Source organism: Gymnodraco acuticeps, unplaced genomic scaffold (assembly GCF_902827175.1).
Source record: "Gymnodraco acuticeps unplaced genomic scaffold, fGymAcu1.1, whole genome shotgun sequence".
NCBI lineage: Eukaryota > Metazoa > Chordata > Actinopteri > Perciformes > Bathydraconidae > Gymnodraco > Gymnodraco acuticeps.
Genome location: NW_022991735.1, coordinates 112,502 through 117,867, shown reverse-complemented (window position 1 = coordinate 117,867; position 5,366 = coordinate 112,502). Strand labels below are relative to the sequence as shown.

Below are 5,366 nucleotides of genomic sequence, written 5' to 3'. Positions count from 1 at the left end.
AGAGGGTGAGGAGAGAGTGTGACGGGTGGTGCTCCAACGATGAAAAGGAAGTGATGAGGAGCTGCATGGGGAAACGGAGATGGGCGGAAAGAGCGGTACGGGAGAGGATGGAGGTGAAGGTGGTGCTGGAGTGATGGAGGAGAAGGAGGGACCAGCTGAAGACACGTCAAGGCAAGCATGAGTAAAAAAAAGAAAGAGAAAAACAAAATAAAAGAAAGCAATGCAGGAGAATATAAAAGGAGGACGTTGGAAGTGAAAGCGGAAGTAATGGGAGGAAGAGGAGAAACAGGAAGCGACGAAACATCGGAGCCTGATGGGAAGAGGAGTTATGCTGGGTCTAAGGAGAAAAATGAAGGAACGCCGGGGGAGGAGCAGTCTGGGAACGTGAAGGTGGAGAAGGGTCCTGACGACGGTGAACGAGTCTCCAGAGATGTGAGTGCGGAGGCGGCGAAGACGGCATGAGGCATGAGAAACGACAGATGGACATTCTACGGGCCATGCCAGATATGCTGTAAAGCTAAGACGGAATGTGGCTCATTTTGAGGGGAAAATCGTCAGTGTCTGGGACCTGATGGTGGGGACAATAAAGAGAGACATCAGACTTTTGTACATATATATGAGAAAAGAAGAGTTTATAGAGGAATATGTGGAAGGATGTTCATTGATCGAAGAGGAGGAGGGGAAGTTACATTTCACTTTTGTGATGCAATAAAGAATGTTTTTGTTTTTTGATGATGCTGGATCCTTGTAAAAGGGGATCCTTGTTGTAAAAAGAAAATGTTATAAACTGTAATATATGTGAATTTTGATAATAAAAGAGAAAAAAAAAAAAAAACACGCCCGATCTCGTCCGATCTCGGAAGCTAAGCAGGGTCGGGCCGGGTCAGTACTTGGATGGGAGACCGCCTGGGGAATACCCGGTGCCGTAAGCTTTTACTTTATTCCTTCGTCAGCAGACGGCGCTGCCCTTTCAATTGACACAGCTGTAAACAGACTGAGGACAATGCAAAGTTAACTATTGCTCTGATAAACAATTTGCTCAAATATTGACATTTAATAACTATTTAAAAGCCAAACCAAAAAAAGGACCACTGTCAATCAACAGGGTGTAGGGGGGCGGGGTTCGGAGAGAAGCAGTGCCGTGAGTGGCTCTGTCCATTGTGATGCTGTGACGTGATTGGCTTAGGTCCAATCTCTACAATGGAAATGGAATATCATGATTGGATGATAGATGGAGATTGGCTAACCCTCAAAAGAATGTGCAGGGACCTCTGCCGATGAAGGAAGAGAAAATAAAAAGCTTACGGCACCGGGTATTCCCAGGCGGTCTCCCATCCAAGTACTGACCCGGCCCGACCCTGCTTGGCTTCCGAGATCGGACGAGATCGGGCGTGTTCAGGGTGGTATGGCCGTAAACGAAAATTGAACCGTCACACATGCTACTTATAGCTGCTTCAACGCAGCCTTCTTCTACAGCTAAAATACAATCTATCCTCTTTTACTCAAGCTTGGAGCCTAAACTACGGGCAAGAGAAAGCGAGGAGAAAGATTTGAAGTACAGACAAGCTTTATTAAAGTACAACCAAAATCAATAAACGGAGCAAAACTGCCATAGAAACAGATTAAAAGTCGTCAGCGTAGTTCCCCCTTCAGAACGGACCATCGTTTGGGCAGATCTTACTTAAATGGCAGCCGATTCCAGCACTTTGCAAAAGAAAGCTTGAATTGAACTTTCCCGCCAAACACTAAACAAGCATTCACACACCAAGACTGAGATGCTCTATTTTATATGACTGCATTGTGGATAAAAAGTCATGATTCAAGATGTAATGGGCAACTTTCAGTTTTTTGCAAAATGTCCATGTAATGTGCCAGCAAACATGGGGCTCCAAACAGGTGATTTACAGGCGTAAAAGAGGATAGATTGTACTTTAGCTGTAGCTGAGAAGGTTCAGGGTTATCAGCGGCGTTTGAGCAGCTTTAAAAAGCATGTGTGCCGGTCCAATTTTCGTTTACGGCCATACCACCCTGAACACGGCCCGATAGCGGACGTGCGGTCAATGTCTCGTGAATGACAGACGGAAAATATAGAGAAATAATCAGCTGAAATAGAGAAATTTTTCTTCATATCTGTGGGTTAATCCCTCCACAAACAGCTCAGCTGGCTGGGGGTTCTCCCCATTTTGAGTTTTTATGGCAGGAATGCCTGGAATAATGGGACAAAAGGCGCGTACCAGCAGGAATGACAGCGGCCGGAGGGAAAGAAAGCCGTTACGGAAAAGGAGACTAAAACGGTGTCTAAAACGGAAAGGCAAGTCGATAAGGGACCGGAAAAGAAGGAAAAGAAAGAAGGAAAGGATGGAGAGAAGAAGTACACGGGTGTTGAAACTCCCAAAGGTGGAAATCGAGAAGATCTAAGTGGTGGAGGAATGCTAACTGCTGCGGGTGAAGCGGCTGCTGGTAAGCTAACAACAACAAAGGATGGAGAGATGGCGGGAAAAATAATGGCGGGGATGGATGATGATAAACGAGAAGAGAGGGGTCAAAGTGATAAAGTGAACGGGGGGAAACAGTAGCGGACCAAGAAACAATGATAAGCAGGAAAAGAAACGCGAAGAAAAGGAGACAATGGGTGTGCAGAAAGAACAAGAAGAGGCGGGAGTCTGTGTTAAATACGATGTTGAGCTAACAGTGATCGTCTCCGTGGAAGGGAAACTTTCGATGATGGACTTGCTGTTGGGTATACAAAATCAATGCGGAATAATTGAGAGATGCAGATCCAAAGTGGATGGATGCTACGAAATAACAATGAAGACACTGGGAGGGAAAAGGGCACTATTAGATGGTATAAGGGAGAAGGGGATATTAGTGAAGGCGCGGGAATTAAGAGTAATGGAGGTAACAGTGTCGTTCATGCATCTGCCGGTCTACATCAAAGATGAGGTGATTTTTGGGAAGCTGTTGGAGTGGGGAGTGGAGCCTGCTTCGCCTATCAGAAGGAGATTCCTGCCAGGAGAGGGGAGAGAGAGGATAGCGGACGGCACACGCATCCTGAAAGTCCGTTTCAATGACAAGGTCTGTTCCCTCCCATATTCTGCCAGGTTTGATGTCGAGGGGGGCATGGAATACTTCAAAATAATGCATGACAGACAGACACAGGTGTGCAGGCAGTGCCTCAAATCCACACACATTTATAGGGAATGCCCGGAAATAGTTTGCCACAGATGTAAGGGGTTGGGGCACTTTGCAAGAAACTGCGAGATGGGGAGAGAGAGACACACGGTGGAGGTCGAGCCCGCAGCTGAAGGTATCACGGAGCAGATGGAGGAGAGAAGCAGGAAGCACGAGAAGTGATGGGGAAGAAGAAGCAGGCGGGAGGAGTAGAAGAGCCCGCTACAGATGTACAAACAGAGGGTGAGGAAGAGAGTGTGACGGGGTGCTCCCAACGATGAAAGGAAGTGATGAGAGAGCTGCATGGGGAAAACGGAGATGGGCGGAAGAGCGGGTACGGGAGAGGATGGAGGTGAAGGTGGTGCTGGAGTGATGGAGGAGAAGGAGGACCAGCTGAAGACACGTCAAAGGCAAGCATGAGTAAAAAAAGAAAGAAGAAAAACAAAATAAAAGAAAGCAATGCAGGAGAATATAAAAAGGAGGACGTTGGAAGTGAAAGCGGAAGTAATGGAGGAAGAGGAGAAACAGGAAGCGACGAAACATCGGAGCCTGATGGGAAGAGGAGTTATGCTGGGTCTAAGGAGAAAAATGAAGGAACGCCGGGGGAGGAGCAGTCTGGGAACGTGAAGGTGGAGAAGGGTCCTGACGACGGTGAACGAGTCTCCAGAGATGTGAGTGCGGAGGCGGCGAAGACGGCATTGAGGCATGAGAAACGACAGAGATGGACATTCTACGGGCCATGCCAGATATGCTGTAAAGCTAGACGGAATGTGGCTCATTTTGAGGGGAAAAATCGTCAGGGTCTGGGACCTGATGGTGGGGACAATAAAGAGAGACATCAGACTTTTGTACATATATATGAGAAAAGAAGAGTTATAGAGGAATATGTGGAAGGATGTTCATTGATCGAAGAGGAGGAGGGGAAGTTACATTTTCACTTTGTGATGCAATAAAGAATGTTTTTGTTTTTTGATGATGCTGGATCCTTGTAAAAGGGGATCCTTAGTTGTAAAAAGAAAATGTGATAAACTGTAAATATGTGAATTTTGATAATAAAAGAGAAAAAAAAAAAACACGCCCGATCTCGTCCGATCTCGGAAGCTAAGCAGGGTCGGGCCGGGTCAGTACTTGGATGGGAGACCGCCTGGGAATACCCGGTGCCGTAAGCTTTTACTTTATTCCTTCGTCAGCAGACGGCGCTGCCCTTTCAATTGACACAGCTGTAAACAGACTGAGGACAATGCAAAGTTAACTATTGCTCTGATAAACAATTTGCTCAAATATTGACATTTTAATAACTATTTAAAAGCCAAACCAAAAAAAGGACCACTGTCAATCAACAGGGTGTAGGGGGCGGGTTCGGAGAGAAGCAGTGCCGTGAGTGGCTCTGTCCATTGTGATGCTGTGACGTGATTGGCTTAGGTCCAATCTCACAATGGAAATGGAATATCATGATTGGATGATAGATTGGAGATTGGCTAACCCTCAAAAGAATGTGCAGGGACCTCTGCCGATGAAGGAAGAAAATAAAAAGCTTACGGCACCGGGTATTCCCAGGCGGTCTCCCATCCAAGTACTGACCCGGCCCGACCCTGCTTGGCTTCCGAGATCGGACGAGATCGGGCGTGTTCAGGGTGGTATGGCCGTAAACGAAAATTGAACCGTCACACATGCTACTTATAGCTGCTTCAACGCAGCCTTCTTCTACAGCTAAAATACAATCTATCCTCTTTTACTCAAGCTTGGAGCCTAAACTACGGGCAAGAGAAAGCGAGGAGAAAGATTTGAAGTACAAACAAGCTTTATTAAAGTACAACCAAAATCAATAAACGGAGCAAAACTGCCATAGAAACAGATTAAAAGTCGTCAGCGTAGTTCCCCCTTTCAGAACGGACCATCGTTTGGGCAGATCTTACTTAAATGGCAGCCGATTCCAGCACTTTGCAAAAGAAAGCTTGTATTGAACTTTCCCGCCAAACACTAAACAAGCATTCACACACCAAGACTGAGATGCTCTATTTTATATGACTGCATTGTGGATAAAAGTCATGATTCAAGATGTAATGGGCAACTTTCAGTTTTTTGCAAAATGTCCATGTAATGTGCCAGCAAACATGGGGCTCCAAACAGGTGATTTACAGGCGTAAAAGAGGATAGATTGTACTTTAGCTGTAGCTGAGAAGGTTCAGGGTTAT

The 5,366-nt window shown here is 46.1% G+C and overlaps 2 non-coding genes across 2 annotated transcripts; both read right to left on the bottom strand.

The window, feature by feature from the left end:
* Window positions 1-1,298: 1,298 nt before the first annotated feature.
* Window positions 1,299-1,417, bottom strand: LOC117534837. Its single transcript, XR_004567326.1, has one exon. It is a non-coding gene; the product is annotated as a 5S ribosomal RNA (ribosomal RNA).
* A 3,286-nt stretch (window positions 1,418-4,703) lies between these two features.
* Window positions 4,704-4,822, bottom strand: LOC117534836. The gene has a single exon (XR_004567325.1). It is a non-coding gene; the product is annotated as a 5S ribosomal RNA (ribosomal RNA).
* Between the last annotated feature and the right edge of the window lie 544 nt (window positions 4,823-5,366).